Source organism: Ailuropoda melanoleuca, chromosome 16, assembly GCF_002007445.2.
Source record: "Ailuropoda melanoleuca isolate Jingjing chromosome 16, ASM200744v2, whole genome shotgun sequence".
Taxonomy (NCBI): Eukaryota; Metazoa; Chordata; class Mammalia; order Carnivora; family Ursidae; genus Ailuropoda; species Ailuropoda melanoleuca.
In genome coordinates this window covers 75,566,868-75,582,904 of record NC_048233.1, presented here as the reverse complement: position 1 = coordinate 75,582,904, position 16,037 = coordinate 75,566,868, and the positions used below count along the sequence as shown (strand labels likewise).

The 16,037-nt window shown below is 39.6% G+C and overlaps 1 protein-coding gene across 14 annotated transcripts in view; it reads left to right on the top strand.

The window, feature by feature from the left end:
- CELF1 (CUGBP Elav-like family member 1) overlaps nucleotides 1-16,037 on the top strand; it is a 73,461-nt gene that overhangs the window by 14,229 nt on the left and 43,195 nt on the right. For 4 of the 14 annotated variants that reach the window (XM_034645699.1, XM_034645689.1, XM_034645696.1 and 1 more), the window contains exon 2: nucleotides 3,274-3,410. The exons of 9 other annotated variants lie outside the window; for them this stretch is intronic. The gene's annotated coding sequence lies outside the window, so the exon portion shown is untranslated. Of the gene's footprint in view, nucleotides 1-3,273; nucleotides 3,420-16,037 lie in introns of all 14 variants that reach the window. One more of the 14 variants, XM_034645687.1, reaches the window with a different exon arrangement.

Here is a 16,037-nt window from a genome sequence, read left to right as displayed (position 1 = left end):
AAGGCTTCTAGACAACCCTGATTCTGGCTCTGTTTTCTCTAGCTCCAGAGAATAAGAAAAGGAGAATCTGATACTGCTGGCAGTCTGTGCTCTCTTGCTTTTCTGGGCCAAGACATGCATTTAAAAATAAAATCAAGGAAATTGTAAACCAGTAGTAAAAACGAGTAAAGCCCTCAGGAGTTTGCTTCCTCTCATGTCCTGTGGCCTGAGTCTCTCTTTTTTCAAGCCTTTAGGCTGGTATTAAACTAATGTGGCAAAACTGTGCTCTGGCTTTGTCCTTCTGTACTTCCCCTTTAAGATTTATGGGAAATAATCATGGAAAGACACGGTGTTTATTATGTATTTGTTTTATCATGTACTGTTTCTGTTTAATTCCCTCTGGATACATTTACAAGTGCAATAAAAAAAAAAGCCTGCAAACTTCTTATTGAAATCAAGTGCTATTTTTATTTATTAATGTTCATTTGTCTGGTGTAACTTAGCTCTGGCCTAAGTAAGACCTAGAGAAAGACTGCATTCTGTTCCAGGAAGCGTACAACTTAGAAAAATGTTTTCTTTTGAGTTCAGACTGCTTCAACTTCTGTGAACAAACCAGATCCACAGATCAGGTTTGTAAACGATCTGTTTTCTTAAGGTATCTTCTAACAGAATGGGTCTCAGGGGAAGCTGAGTGGCAGCACACATTTAGCTGGAAGTAGCAGTTCATCTCCCTGATATACATCCCCTTTGTCCATGCACAGCGATTTTGGAGGCAGGCTTGGAATTTAAATGTACACTTCTCTGTTCTGGCCCAGTTTATCTTATTTAATCATCCATTTTATTTATTATATTTTGTATGTTTGATACATTTCTAATATAATCATGTAGAAACTTGCTTTGGAGAACTCTGAAGTCTGGATAGGAAAAATTCTAAATACATTGTATGCAAAATGGTGATCTGGAAAGAAATAGCATACATAAGTCACTGAAACTATTGAGTTTGTATTTATTTGTTTTTATAAATGGGGGAAAGGTTAAGACTTGAATATATTTCATCCTTTTGCAAGAGAGTCACTAAAACAGTTTCTAATATTTCTTCAGCATTGTATACTACATGATAATATTTGTTGAAGATAGCTTGCTGAAAAAAAATTGAATCAGGCTTTCTGAATTGCCAGATCCAGAACATCAAAAAATGCTTTGGACAAAAAAAAAAAAAAAAAAAGCCTGCTGGATCCACCCCCAGGAATCCTAGTGGGTCCCCATGGTAACAGCCTCCTTGCTTACAACTTGTCACTGTAACTGTCACTGGAGTTCAGAGAAAAGCCAGTATATCAAGAACTGTGTGGCATTAACTACTCCTTGATAAAATGCTGTTGCACATTTGAAACGAGACAGAAATAGAAAGTTAAAGGTTTTAATTTCTGTGTTCCATTAATTAGATGCTTTAAAAAGCTGCCTAATTATGGTAAGGTGCAGCAGTGGGAAGGTGGTGGGTGGCCAAGGCAGGCATAGGAGGAAGCCATAGGCTCAAAAGGTTAAAATCTTGAGAGATTTTTCTTCTCTAATCCTTTCATTTTGCAAACGAGGGAAGTGAAATGCCTTACTTAGGTTCACATAGAAGCAGAAGCAGGATTCTAGCCTAGGCCTTCTAATTTTCCATTATAATGTTCTGCTGTCTCTATTTACACCTTGCATTTACCATGCCTCTACTTTTCATAAATGAAGTCTCAATTTCTGAGGTTAGGAAAGGACCTTAGAGGTTATGCAGAGAAACTTTCTACCCAGCAAAGGAGTCTCTACTGCACCATCTTGGGCAGGCAACCTCTGCCTCTTCCCTCAGGTGGGGGTTATCTGTTTAGTTAGCAAGAACCCCACTGCCTGAGTTCAAAGAGAAGATAGTTTTACATGGGAAATTTTAAAGCTATATGCTTTATTTTTCTCCTCTAATAAAATAGTAATTAAAAATCAGACCTGAATATTTTTCAGTAGCCTCTTTGTCTCCATTTAAATCATGCTTGTCAGTCATGACAAGATAGATAATTCTTTAAAAGAATTATGTCCTGCCTAAACCCTAGAACTTTGAAAAGGTAATGCCATATTTGGAACAAGCTAGCCTTCTAATGGGTGGGAGGGAAGAGATTGATAAATGTTATATTCAGCTTAAAGTATTTTATAATGTGCTTAATAAGATGAAATTGATTGTAAGCTGGAGTATCAAAGAGGCCTCAATATATTAAAAGCAAAAGCCAAATAGGCAAGTGGTTTTGTATTTTGTGGTGCATTTATGAATGCTTTTGTATAGAGTAGGTTCATTTACATAAAAGTGAGTTTTGGGTTCAAAACCAACATTATTTAGGCATTTATTAATCACATATGCCAAAAAAGCACTTTTTTTTAATTAGATGAGGAAAGCTAAGGATTCTATTTATTCATTTTTTTAAAAAATATTTTATTTATTTATTTGACAGAGATAGAGACAGCTAGCGAGAGAGGGAACACAAGCAGGGGGTGTGGGAGAGGAAGAAGCAGGCTCATAGCGGAGGAGCCTGATGTGGGGCTCGATCCCATAACACCGGGATCACGCCCTGAGCCGAAGGCAGATGCTTAACTGCTGTGCCACCCAGGCGCCCCCAAAAAAGCACTTTTTGGTCTACTTTTTTTTTTTTTTTAAAGATTTTATTTATTTATTTGACAGAGATAGAGAGACAGCCAGCGAGAGAGGGAACACAAGCAGGGGGAGTGGGAGAGGAAGAAGCAGGCTCACAGCGGAGGAGCCTGATGTGGGGCTCGATCCCACAACACCGAGATCACGCCCCGAGCCGAAGGCAGACGCCCAACCGCTGTGCCACCCAGGCGCCCCTTGGTCTACTTTTTTGAATGTCCTGTTGCTCACTATGCCAGTCATCAAATGCCCTTGTCAGAGAGGGCTTCAGCTTTTTATTTCACTTTTCCTCTTTCAGACTTGCTTGAAAGGTAGTAATAGGTAAACATTTAAAATTATAAGCTTCAGGGGCATCTGGCTGCCTCAGTAGGTGGAGCATGTGACTCTTGATCTCGGGGTCATGAGTTCAAGCACCACGTTGGGCGTAGAGCCTACTTAAAAAAAAATTATTAGACTGAGGTGTTTTTTTTATATATATACCTTTTAAGAAAAGCACATATGCATATTTTCTAAGATATACAGAAATTTTTCAGTTTCTTATAACACAGATATTTTTTCCTCGAAGAATTTACCATACCTAAAAATGGAGAATTTGGCTCCAAGATTAACTTTTCTTTTTGTCTTACCAGAAAATTAAAGTGAAAATGCTGTTGGCAGTCTTTTGCTGTCTTGACTTCAACACAGTAGAGAATGCTATAATGAAAATGTGGCTGAGTTTTTAATATTCTGGAATTTCATGACCACCAGCACTTGTTGTGCAGCCAAGGTAATTAAGGTAATCAAATATTTTAGTCATTAGTAGGTTTGGCCTGGCTCTGAAAGAACTCTCTAATGGTACCTTTATCCCCCGTGCCCTTTTCCTTTTTATTCTAAAACATATTTATTACTTAGTAGTTGTGGCTTCTAATTTGACCAGTGAATTTTTGCATAAAAGTTCATTTGCGAAGTTTTTCTTTTTTTTTTTTTTTTTTTTTTAAAAATTTTTTTTTTTTTTNATAGTGAATTAAGGTAACTGGAAAACTTTTGGCATCATTGCAATGGGTTGAGGAGCTTGTAAATATTCACTCAATCCTTACTGGAAGGAGAGAAACCTAGGGAATCATCTTCACCCTGCGGAAAGTGCCCAGCACTCTGCATGGTCATGTCCAATACGTAATTTCCTTGGGAAAAATAAAAGGAATAATACATGTTTCATCATTTTACTAATTTTTATTTATTTATTTTTAAAGATTTTATTTATTTATTAGAGACAGCAGCGGGAGTGGGAGAGGAAGAAGCAGGCTCATAGTGGAGGAGCCTGATGTGGGGCTTCGATCCCATAACGCCGGGATCACGCCCTGAGCCGAAGGCAGACGCTTAACCGCTGTGCCACCCAGGCGCCCCTGCGAAGTTTTTCTTGATTAGAAAATATGCCAAATTGTAGTGTCATGAAAGAAGTTGTTAGACTTCATATTGATGGGGGAGGGAGGAGAGACAGACAGAGACAGGGGTGGGATGGAAGAAGAGAGAGATGGTTGTATCCTTACCATTTGGCAGACAAGGAAATTTGAGGTGTTAGTAACCTCGCTGAGGAGAGTAACTTATTTGGGGCATGCAGCTATTAAGTGGTAGGACAGCGTGGGGCTGCCAGTCCACACTACAGATACTGTGCTCTTTTCCTGTACTTTTCTTGCTTGTCGAGGCCCAGTCTCATAACAGTAATAATTTATTTGTAGCCACACCTTTTCATGTGGTAATATAATTTTTAACCATTAAATCAGTGATGTAAATTCAGTATCTCATTCTAGAAGTTCTTGGGTGGAAGAGTTAGGAAAGTAGGCACATCTATTAACTGCCCTGATGTAAGATATTTTTTGTGTACCTTAACTAAAGTGTTTGCCTGTTTTCTTATCGAAAAGTGGAAGTAATTTACCCTTAACAGAAGTGACATGGAAATCAGATTTTAAGGTAGGTAGCATTCATAGCATCCTCAAGTCTTTCAAAAGAAATGCATAGATCATAATAAAGTTCCTATTGGCAGATAGGTGCAGGTATCCCTCTCGTGGGTCATTTAATAGATCAGAAAACTGGATGTTACAGCTTTATTTGGTTCCCTGTGAGACATGATGTGACATTAAAGATTGTCATCTCCTCCCACCCCCCCCTTTTTAAAATCAAGTCACTCTCTCCCAACTCTAATGCCCCACAGCCATCCTTTTGGCTCTGATAATTACTTCATAATTTTTTTTTTAAGATTTACTTATTTATTTGAGAGAGAGAGAATGCAAGGGAGATGGAGAAAGAGAATCTCAAACAGATTCCCCACTGAGCACGGAGCTCTGTGTGAGGGCTCATCTCATGACCCTGAAATCATGATCTGAGCCAAAATCGAGTCTGGTGCTCAACCAACTGATCCACCCAGGTGCCCCAGAAAATTACTTCTTAATGCTAAGCAGCCATAGTCCATGAGCTCCTAGAAAAGAGAGAGAAAGAGAACCCCAGTCTTTCCAGGGGGCCTTTCAGTCAGTGCCATATTTACCAAGCAGTCTGTCTGGTCTATGACCATGTCCTCTTTTGTCTGGGCCCGCATGAGAGTGTCCCAAATGCTAACTTGATATATGTCCTCACTAGCGATCTTGTTTTTTAAGCCTCCGTTTACAGGTTGATTCACAGTAGGGGAGTCATGTTCAGAAACTTTTTCCAATAGCCTGAATTTTCTTGTCTTTCATCTCTTTGCTTCTATTTATGTTCTTTGTACCTCTTCCTTGAGCTTGCACCTTCTGCATAGTTGACTCTATTATATCATCTTTGGGGCTGCAGAATAAAGTTGGGAGATTTTAAAGTTAAAGTTCCCAGAATAATGTAGTCGCCCACATTGCACATATGTCACATTTTGAGTTTACTAGTTAAGCCTCTAAATATGTGCTTTATATACAGTATGTGCAGTGTGATGACTTAGGTTGCCATGAGAACCTAAAAATTTTAGGCTTAAATTGTTGAGCAACAGACACACATTTTTCCCTTATTGTCTTAGAGGGAGGCTAATTTCTTCTTCTGTTTAATATACTTTTTACAAGTTGAGATATTAGGCAGCGGCCATTCTCACATATTGCGTCTTGCTAACAGGATGGGTAGCTTCTTTGATTGCCTATTATCAGTCTTCTTCACTGCAGTCTTCCACGCTCTAGTTTTTTTCCCTCTGTACTTGTCTCCTATTACTTTCTTTGCTACAGGATAGAATTAGAAGTAGGAAACTGGAAGCTTTACCTTTTAAAAAAGTGCAGCTGCTAAGAGAGGAACTATATAGTGGGATATCCCTAACACACCTGAGGAATTCTGGTCTCATGTGAGCCTCCTGAGATGAGCTATAGTGGTAACTTGCTTGAAAACTTTTTTTTTTAATAAGTATTGTAATGTTAGTCTGTCAACTAAAAACAATTCAGTTTGAATTGGAATACGTTATTTTGTGTAATTTTTGGCCAGGGTAACTTGTTTATTCTTGACTGGGTTTAGTCATGAGGACTCCCTTTTTTTGGACCAGGAAGTACAAGAGGAGATAAAAGGATGTTTTAGGTGGAACAGACTGTATATTGTTTAGTCTTAAATCTGTTTTGGATCATGGACCCCCTTTTGAAAATCTCGTCAAAAGTTACGACCTATTTCCCTTATAAATAAATAAGTACAGTTGACCCTTGAACAATGCAGGGATTAGGAATGTGCTGACCCGGCATAATAGAAAACCCGCTTACAACTTTTGATGTTCCAGAAACTTTACTAATAGCCTACTATTGACTAGGAAGCCTTACTGATAACATAAAGTTAACACATATTTTGTATATGTATTACATGCTTAATTCTTTTTTTTTTTTAATATTTTATTTATTTATTTGACAGAGATAGAGACAGCCAGCGAGAGAGGGAACACAAGCAGGGGGAGTGGGAGAGGAAGAAGCAGGCTCATAGCAGAGGAGCCTGATGTGGGGCTCGAACCCATAACGCCGGGATCACGCCCTGAGCTGAAGGCAGACGCTTAACCGCTGTGCCACCCAGGCGCCCCATACATGCTTAATTCTTACAATAAACTAAACTGCAGAAAAAATGTTACTAAGAAAATCATAAGGAAGAGAAGATACATTTATAGTACTATACTGTATCAAAATCAAGCAAGTGGATCTGTGCAGTTCAAACCCGTGTTCAAGGTTCAACTATACATAAATACAATCTACATATATATGTAAAATTTTGCACATAATATAAGGGAGTTTATGGAATATCCATGAACTATCCGTGAATTCTGAATCCTTAGATACGGACTGCTGTTCTGGTCTGGTACTATTTTTCACTTGAGGAAATGGGAAATGAGGAAGAAATGAGTAGCCCAAGGCCACACAATAGGTGTTTATAGCCATTTTGAGGTCGTACTGTAATCATCCTTGGTATATACAGTTGTGGTCTTTTGCATTGTGTTCTTTATTTTTACCTAGTTGCCTTCACATAAGTAACCTCGGTAAAGTACGTAATAGATAATTGAAGTTGTGCTCTTATCCAAAAAGTAGCATATTAATTCACAATAAGTTACTTTTTGAGAAATCAAAACAGGCTGCTCAGAAAAACTATATCTGGAGCGCCTGGATGGCTCAGTTGTTAATAAGTGTCTGCCTTTGGCTCAGGGCATGATCCCAGGGACCCTGCTTCCCTGGGAGCCTGCTTCTTCCTCTCCCACTCCCCCTGCTGTGTTCCCTCTCTTGTTGGCTGTCTCTCTCTGTCAAATAAAATTGAAAGAAAGAAAAGGAAGGAAGGAAGGAAGGCAGGCTAAATCTATATAAACCACTATATGCAATTAAGAGATTTTTAATAAAATGTTGAATGCTTGCATGTCTGTGTTTTGTTGAACATGAAAAGTGCATCTACTGCTGGAATCCTGATGTGTTCTTCTCTTTTTCAGTATATCAGACGGTGTGGACAAGGCTTTGCCTTGCATTAGGAGATCTAGGTAGTGGGATTGAGAAGTTTGCTATCATTTAGCATTCTTTGCTCATCATTACTACATTACCTACAAGGAACAAAGAAAAAATGTCCAAATTCCAAATGGTTAGTTTGCTGATAAAATATATTAGAGCAAGTAATTATGGTGGATATGTTTTATCTTGAGAATGTGAAGAGTTTTAAGTTTTGGGGGAAGTGCCTTACTGGGGGGTTCCCTAGTGTATTTTTGTATTTATTCCCCATAAGCTTGGGCTCATGCACACATATATATCAGACAGTTCAGTGATGGGAAGGAACTAGGCAGGGCTCTGTTCTCTGGAGCTCCCCTTCATGCTGAATGACTGGCAGTATTTTGTAATCAAAGATCTCAGTATATCAGCATCAACATTTTTTTTCTTTTTTGGGGGGTGGGGAGTCAAGGGGCCGGGTGGGGGAGAGAGAGAATATCATCTTAAGCAGGCTCCATGCCCAGTGTGTAGCCTGACGCAGGGCTCAGTCTCATGGCCCTGAGATCATGACCTGAGCCAAAATCAAGAGTCGGACTTTTAACTGACTGAGCCACCCAGGCACCCCCTTTTTTTTCTCCTTCTTTTAAAGGTGGTGTAAAATTCCCTCAAAAGGCTAGGCAGAGATTTCTGAGATAGAAGAATATGTTTCCTGAAAGTGTGATATGAGAGATGTTAGAGTGGATGCTGAGTTATGGTCTGAATTCATTTTTCTTTTTTTAGAATAGATTTTCTCTGAAGTCGGCAGAAACTAAACATTTTTTTTAACTTTACATTTTTAAATTACAGACTCAAAGAATTTCAAAAATGGAGGGACCTTAGAAATCACCCAGTTCAAATATTATAGCCTCATGTTTAAGATAATGATGGGTGCCTTTAGTGAGTGCTGGTAGGTGGGGCCTGTGGAGGAAGATCTAGGTCTGTCTGTCCTGTCTTTTTCTTAATTTGTATAACGTTTATAGTTGGTACCCCACACTTTAGCACTAGTCAGATGCTATCAGCCCTTATTATCTCATGTGTTAGTCTTACCTCAGAACTAGATAGTAAGTGTTGGGAGTCAGTGATTACGATTGTTGTTTAACCTCTGTAATACTGAATATAGACAGTGCATGGTAAATACTCAGTTGACACTACGAGCTAAAGTATGGAATCATGGATCCAATCAGCCATGCATTTTTTTAAATCTTGGGAGAGCTCACTCTGGCCAGAAATTGAGCTTTTCATACACTTTACACTGAGATAAATCTGAATGAATTGTTCAAAGCAAAGTAATTTTTGGAAAATAAATATTTGGCTTCCAGTTATATAAACCAGCATCTTGGGAAATTATGTTTTTAAAATTACATCAGAGGGGCACATGGGTGGCTCACTCGGTTGAGTGTTTGACTCATGATTTTGGTTCAGGTTATGATCTTGGGGTCATGCGATCTAGCCCTGCATTGGGTTCCATGCCCCATAAGGGAGTCTGCTTGAGTCTCTCCCTCTGCACCTCCCCCCCAAAATAAATAAATATTTTTTAAAAATTACATCAGAGTTTAAGTTGTGTCATCTGCTGCCTCCCCCCAAAGACCCCAAAACATAGTCTTAGAGTTGGAATGAGATCTTGATTCTGAAAACAGCAAAGGGCCAGTGAAGGTTAGGGTTGTTCACACAAATGGGGAATAACCCTTTTTTTCCATGTTCAGTTTCACAATTTAAATGATAAATTAAGCCTCATGGCTACTGCTGATCTGGTGAGAATCTGACCTAGTAAAGTTTTCACACTGTCTTTTCTATTCCCGTGGCTGGGGGATTCTTGGTGTAAGTGACTGAGATTATTGGGAAGTTCCTTGACTGAAATAGAATCTCTCAATCTCTTCTTCAAGTACCAGCCTGTGTGTTTCTGGTTTTTGTCTGGAGCATGTGAACAGAATGCATGTGTGTGAGATAATTGGGCTTTTACTAATGGCCCCCTTTCAGCAACCATGTATGGGTAAAGCTGTTCGGGTCCCTGCTCCTCCCTCTCTGAGCTCGGAGCAGAATCTGTTCTGCTGAAGCTGCTGCTCCACTTTTCAGGTTTCTATATTTGTACAGCAGCAGCAGGGGCAGCCTACTAGCTAGGCGCTGGGGCTGCCCTGTGCACCCATACTGGCTCAGGCCTGAGCAGGGCTTGCAGTTTGTGTTCTTGCGTGCGTCCATCTGTCTGTCTGTGTACATTTCTGTGGAGGACTGAGGTTTTCAAGTGAAAGAGGTGATCCGTTTGTCTTTTCTGTTTTGTCAGTTATAAATTGTAGAGAATGTTTCAGAATCTTGGAGATGGGGCAAGGAGGCAAACATATTTAAACAAAATATGTTTTAGGGAGGAAAGCCAAACTGGTAAATACAGGGTCAGAAATGGTCTTTGGGTTCTCTTAGAAACTGATCTTTTTTAAGAAATAGTGGGTTTTGGGGGCACCTGGGTGGCGCAGTCGTTAAGCATCTGCCTGTGGCTCAGGGCGTGATCCCAGCGTTCTGGGTTCGAGCCCCGCATCAGGCTCCTCGGCTGGTAGCCTGCTTCTTCCTCTCCTACTCCCCCTGCTTGTGTTCCCTCTCTCGCTTGCTGTCTCTCTCTGTGTCAAATAAATGAATAAAATCTTAAAAAAAAAACAAAAACGTGGGTTTTTGTTTCCCTTTTATTTTTTACTGGTCACAAAGATCAGTTCTTAGGGGTGGAAATGAATTCCTTGTTTGGCACACAAATTTCCTGATACAAAATCTGGGTAGAAAAGACTGAGACACCTCCACCTCCTTAAATGATTTTGTACACATCTTTTTGGAAGAGGGTGTAGTAAGGGCTAAGTCTCTTAACTTGGCCCTTTGCTGGGAAAGGAACTGTGGGAAGTGCCCTGTTGTTTTGGGCTTTGCAGTGAGCGCCCCATACTGTGTTGCGCGGATTCAGAGTGCTTTGTGAAGTTTGGCCTTATAGAGGGCTTGTAATGTTTTTTGGTGTCATGTCTATTTAAGGAATAGTAGGGGATGTGACATGTAGAGAGATTTCAGGCTATTTTCAAAGAGTATTGGGTTTGTTACTCTATTTTTAAAGGATCATTTTCTTGGTTTGTTATGAGATATTATAATTAGGCAGAAATGAATTCTGCACTTTTGATCAACTTCGGTCTAAATTCAAGTTTGTTTCTTTGTTTTACACTTTCCTTTTACTCCCCTCCCCCCCTCCATGAGTCATACGCATGCAGAGTTGGGAATAGAACTTGTCAGCTGAGTAAGGATGAGACAGTTCTCTGCACATATTTGTTGCTGTGGCCGATGAAGGGAGAAAAGGAGTTTAAATGCTGGAGAAACACAGTTCACTGAGGCAGCTTTTTCCTGTGGCTGTGTGGTATGGTTGGAGAGTTCGTGTGACTATTTGCTGATAGATTCTGACTTTGAATCACTTTGGAATCTGTTTAGTGACTTGTCCATTGTTGGCTTTGGGTGTATGTGTTTGTTTAGAGTTTGAGACTGGGTGCTGAGTCTCTGGTGCGTCCTGCATACTTAATGATTTTCTGAAATTCTGTAGAGTGTGGCTTTAAATTGGCTTCACCCTCCCCTTCTTGGCAACTCTTAGTGCCTGTCTCATTTTACTGTCCTAATGTTTTCCCATTTATACTATGAATCACTGTATACCCTCTGTAGGGGCTGTCATTGGAGATTAAAATCAGTGGCAGCTCTTTGATTTTACAGCTCAACCTGGGTAAAGGACATTGGCTAGCACGTCTCAATTCCTGCTTTCCTTTTGTTTTTGATATTTAAAAAAATATATGTATATGTAATTTCCCTGGTCTCATTTTATTTATATTTTTTTCGTTGTATGCATTTTGAAAGGGTCCACAATTTTTTTTTGTATGAGGGGGGTAATAAATGCTTACAAATACATAAATAAATGCGGTTAGAACAAGTGGTTCAGTATTTCCTAATGAAAGTTATACTTACACTGGTTGCTAATAGGCCTAGTTGGAGGTTGAAGATGGATCAGCCAGTCATTGCTTTCTTTTTTTTTTTTTTTTTAAAGATTTATTTATTTATTCGACAGAGATAGAGACAGCCAGTGAGCGAGGGAACACAAGCAGGGGGAGTGGGAGAGGAAGAAGCAGGCTCATAGCGGAGGAGCCTGACGTGGGGCTCGATCCCAGAACGCCGGGATCACGCCCTGAGCCGAAGGCAGACGCTTAACCGCTGTGCCACCCAGGTGCCCCAGTCATTGCTTTCTTATCTTCCCCCACCTTTTGTTTTTTTAAGGAGGCTCTGCCCCCAGCATGGAGCCCAATGTGGGGCTTGAACTTACCACCTCGAGATCAAGACCTGAGCTGTGAGCAAGAGTCAGACGCTTAACTGACTAAGCCACCCGGGCGTTCCAACACCCCACCTTTTAATAAGAAATATTTCTGTAGAATCTTAGGCACTCCATTAGGTAAAGATAAAATCATTTTGTCAAAGAATAAAACTCTTGGGACTCATCCTTTTTACCACAGACACCAACTTTAGTGCCTTTTAATGATAGCAAGTGTTTATTGAGCACTTTGTGTGTGCCAAGCACTGTTCTAAATGCTTTATGTATATAAATCTGTTAATTCTAACAAACACCCTATAGGGTACTGTTATACAGCCATTTTCCAGGTGAGGAAACAGGTATGACAAAGTTAAACAATTTGTCCCTAGTTACCTGGCTAGTAAGCAGCAAAATTGGGATTAGAAAGTGGTGGTGGTGTGACTCCAGTGTCTGAGTATAGGGAATGTTATAAGGTAATACTTGTCTATTAATTTTAACATATATGGAATATTTGGGATTACTGAGTTATGAAATAGTCTAACCCATCTTAATTTTAGAATTTCCTTACGAAGATGATTATGACTTTGGTTTTGCAGCTCGCCATCAACTAACTCATTTATTGATGATAAAAAGCTGCAAGGCAAATAACAAGTTCATGGAGTATCCCCAGAATTACTAGTTTATCTCTGCTAGTGCCTGCCTGTTTACTGAAGATATTGGAAGCAGAATTAACTTTAGCTTCTTTAACTCTTGCTACCTGCACTATACATTATCAGGAGATGTCTTGATAGGAGGAGTATGAGAAGGGTGGAGTGGGCAGGTTTTGCCTCATCCATTAACTGTGATCTGAGTGTAACAGGGTAACGGAGTGAGTAATTTCAGTAGAGGATAGCAGAAATGTTACTCTTTCCTAGACGGTGTGCTTGAATAGCACAAAAATTTGAGTTAGGGAAATAGGAATCAGCTCTCCTGAGATGTTTTAGTCTCTCAAATTGATGGCAGATTTTCCCTTGGCATATGTGCTTTTCCTTGGATGTATGCTGTCCTATGCTTTTTGTTTCTTGTTCTTTTTTGTGTGTAAGTCCTGTCTTCTGAACAAGACTAAAAACTCGTTAAGGACACGTAGTGGGCTTTTCTTGTGACCTCTCTAGTTCTGAATATATAGGGGGTGTTTTCTGTATGCATTTATGATTGATAGAGTTCCCAATTTATAAAGAGCTTGTTTTTGTAAAAATGAAGTCAAAGTACTGACAAGTTTAATTTTGTGGAACAGTGGTTTTTGTTTTGTTTTGTTTTGTTTTGTTTTTAGTGTTTGAAGGAGGTGAAGGAGATCATATAAATAGGTATTTAAATGTGAGGAGCACTTTTAGGAGCACAGTTCAAGAGTGATGAAAGCATGATAATTAAAGTCACTTTTTAAAAAAGTGACAGTATTAAGGAGATATTTAGAATTTGCCCCAGGGCTGTGTATCCTTTGGGATAAATCAAGCTATGCCAAACATACTTCCTGATTGGCTGAAGCAAAGGTGTAAGTTTTGTACTTTCTGGCTTACAACCTAACCGTCTCAGAAAGCATCTCCACAAAGAAGTTGTTTTGTAGGATTATGATATGAAGAACAGAAAGATGAAATAAAGTTTCCTGGTATTCAACAAAACAAGATGAACTTCCTGAGACAAGACCATATGGAAGCATCCTGCTTGAGTGCCCATGTGTTTGGGGTGAGGTTGGGGCAGATGGTACAGGCAGGGTTCTTGGCTGCTTGGTCAAGGGTTTTGGAGATGATAGAAGTTAGACACTAGGTACTGTGGAGGGGCTGTTGTATGTCGTGTGTATTGGGCATGTTTGCTTAAGAGGTGGAGTGAGCTCAGTGAAATGATATTGATGTGTTGGGTAGTGTGGGGGTAAGATAAGGGGAGAGGCTGACTTGGGATGATACCTGCAATTCGATCTTAACCTCCCTCAGAGATTAGGGAGAGACAGAGACAAGATATGGTGTGAGAAACAAGGTTCCAGATCCCTGGCCTCTTCTGTTCTCTGGAGCCTTCAAGTAAGATATTGCAGGACTGTAGGATTTTTCTATTTAAACTTGAAGCTGTTTTGATTCCTTTTTGAGATACTAGGCCAAAAGCTGTATTTATAGAACTTGTTTTGACATATTATCTCACCCTGTCCCTTGCCTTCCTTACTGGAAGCCAGCTAATGTTGCGCTCTGCCTGGCAGGAAAGGTTGATTAAAGAAAATGTACACATAGATATACAGCTGAGTGATTGAAAATAGCTTCAAACTTTGTAAATAGGCCAGCCATAAGGTTTGCAGTCCCAGCTGTGTGAACATCAGTGGAGTTGCTGGGATAATTTCAGATGGTGTAATGTCCTTACCCAACTCACATGTGGTGTGGATGCTGCTTCACCTGGACAATGGCTGTTTCCACACAAAAGTTTCAGGCAAGGCAGGAAAAAATGCAAAACAAAGTGCTTGTTCTGGAATAGAGCATGAGTTCGGATTTTTCTTTACCTTGTCCCTCATAGTTTCAAGTTTTCTTAGAGAGAGAGAGAGAGTGTGTGTGTGTGTGTAATAGGTAACATCCATATTCAGACAGTTCAACCAATATTCCACTTCTGCAGCCTTGTTAACAGTTTCTTCTTTATCTTTCCAGACCTGTTTTGTTCCTATACAAGCCATGCGTAATTCTTTTGTTATTGTAGACCTATAATCTTGATCAGTCTTAGTGTAATGGATTGCAATTGCTTTCGTCTCTTTAATAGCTGCAGCATTCCATCGCAGTGTTATACTATAATTTATTTCACTAGCACCCAACAGATGGACATGTGTGTTTCCAGTTTTTGCTATTATAAACAATGTTCTCATTAATGCCCCTTTGCATACTTTGTGTACATCAGATACAAGTGTATTTGAAGGCTGTATTTCTAGAATTGGAATAGCTGGATTGAAAGGGCATGTGCAGTTTTCAGTATTGATAAGATACTTGAGATCTTTTTTTATATTTTGCGATGATATTATCCACTGAAGAATGTTATTAGTGGACAGAAAGATCTTAATGCAATGACAGACTACCACCCCAGTTACTTGAATGAACATGTATGACCTGAAATGGAAAATTTAAGAAACCTTCTTTGGATAAGTTTAATTATCAAATCCAGCAGTTATTGCCAGAGAAGAGGCAGATTGCTCAGAGTAGGGAAGTCCAATATCTCTCTTACTCTGAGAATATTTAGTTTCACCCATTTATGATCTCTGCCAATTAGAAAAACATTTGTGGTCTGTGGCTCATTCTGGCCTGCCTTAAAACAACTTAGATGGATATCATGAGACCATTTGGTCATCAGAATTATTTGGAAGTAGTTGTGATATCTGAAATTTAATAATCACCTCAGAAAATAAAAGCAAAGTAATATTTTGAACTCTTCCCCCCCAAAAGAAAACATTTTGCAAACTGACTTATTTTACCAAATAGAGTGCTGTGACTCCAGAAAGTACAAGCTTCCCTGGCTGGTGGTGGAACTTGGGTCACTTAATCTGTGCTCTTCACTTTGGTTCCCTTGTCTGAAAAATGGGAGTGAAAATCCTGAAGAATCTCTTGAGTCCTCAGAAAAATAATTATGAAGTCATTTCCAGAAGGTTATGCATTATAGAAATGAATCTTTAGAGACATCAAGATTATAAGGTAATTTTAAAAGTAACTCTGACAGTGTTTTAGAAAAAAAAATTAGTCACATTCTGCCTACATGGTACTAACATATGGTGCAGCCCTGATGAGCCGCACAAGTGGGCTGAAATCAAAATGCATTTGGAGAGAGGAGCAGTAGTGACTCACTAGATGAGACAGATTTGGCCTTATGGCAGGGCAGGGAAACTAAGGCGGAACTGGTGGTCTTAGAACATGCCAAATTTGAGCAAGTGATACATGAATATTATGGGAAAGTAGAATGACTGAACCCTTGTGTTTGGATTAGGTGCTTTGTCCAGGGTCTCAGTCCTTGTAGCTAGGCCCCGTCTGTGTTTGTAGAGCCCCTACTTCTGCACACAGTGGGGAATTTTTGCTGCCTCTGACTTCTGTGTATATGGTTCCCTGTGTCTTTGAAGGTAGAAGCCACCAGGCAAATATTTAACATTGAT